A 1,119-nucleotide genomic window follows, 5' to 3' on the forward strand; every position below is an offset into this window, starting at 1 on the left:
TTTCTTTGATCTCTTCTTTATGTTCTGCCGTTTCTTACATCACATCCTCTCAGTTTTTTTGCAATACATGAATAATATCTGCCACAGGACGGTAGCAATGAAACAGTATTTATAATAGGAGATTTCCCATAGTTCATAGTTAATGGCTACAAGTCTATATGTTGCTGGGTGTATAGTGTTCTTTAAATCTGTGGCAAACATTCCAAGGACGACTTTCAATCAGTAGTCGACCAGCAGAACCCCTGGAGTTTCAAATTAAGTTGAATAGCTCTTGAGAGACACTTGGATCGTAATACTGGATCGACCTTGACAGATGAGGATTATAGTTATTTCAGCCCATCTGTGGCATCAACGGAAGGTTTTACTATCCCGCACACAAGTATACTGAAAAGAACAAATTATGTGTCTGTGAGAGAAGGGTAGAAATACAACCATGTTTACTGTCCACAGCTAGAAATAAAAGGCAATGGCCGGGCTTGGTCCACTCTTTGGCAGTGGTGAACCCATTAAGGGAACGGAGCTCTGGTTGTGTTAATTCTGTTCCTTAAAAGTAAAAGAACTGGCTGTTATGGTTGATTCTAGATTCAAGGGTGGTAAGACCAAAGATACTTTATGGACGTCCAGTATATGTACAACACTTTGTGTTTGAGACTTGATAATGGCAAAAGAAAAGACATAAGATTGTGAGTGAGCTCGCCTCACTGACATGTACAGCACTAAAAGAAGTTAAAGTTCTTCAATCGAGACTGATTAGACAGCCCACTGAACAATCAAAATACAGAAACTTCCAGGATTATGATGTCACAAGGAGACAGACGGAAATTGGTATTCCAATCTGACTATATCAAGCCTTTGAACTTGGGCTAAATAATAAAGTTTGATACAAGTACAGTCTAGGGTTCTGGTGGTATCTTTATTCACTGAATCCACAAATTAGACTGCTTCTTTTATATGGATGTACAAGCTCAATTAAACACATAGAAAGGCGAAAGCAAACCATTACATTATGTTTTAGTCAGCTTTAAACTAGCAGTTCCTGGTTTTTGGCACTAAAAGCATTTTATGTTAGGTTGAAAAGCAAGGGACTAAAGAGAGACACAGGGCCGAGGTGTTGATATT

The 1,119-nt window shown here is 38.6% G+C and overlaps 1 long non-coding RNA gene across 1 annotated transcript in view; it reads left to right on the top strand.

The window, feature by feature from the left end:
- The window catches only part of LOC111088774, a 2,103-nt gene continuing 984 nt past the window's right edge, over positions 1-1,119 (top strand). Inside the window, exon 1 of the long non-coding RNA XR_002613196.1 lies at positions 1-1,108. This is a non-coding gene — a long non-coding RNA (uncharacterized LOC111088774). The remainder of the gene's footprint in view (positions 1,109-1,119) is intronic.

The sequence above is a fragment of the Limulus polyphemus genome, unplaced genomic scaffold (assembly GCF_000517525.1).
Source record: "Limulus polyphemus unplaced genomic scaffold, Limulus_polyphemus-2.1.2 Scaffold4403, whole genome shotgun sequence".
NCBI lineage: Eukaryota > Metazoa > Arthropoda > Merostomata > Xiphosura > Limulidae > Limulus > Limulus polyphemus.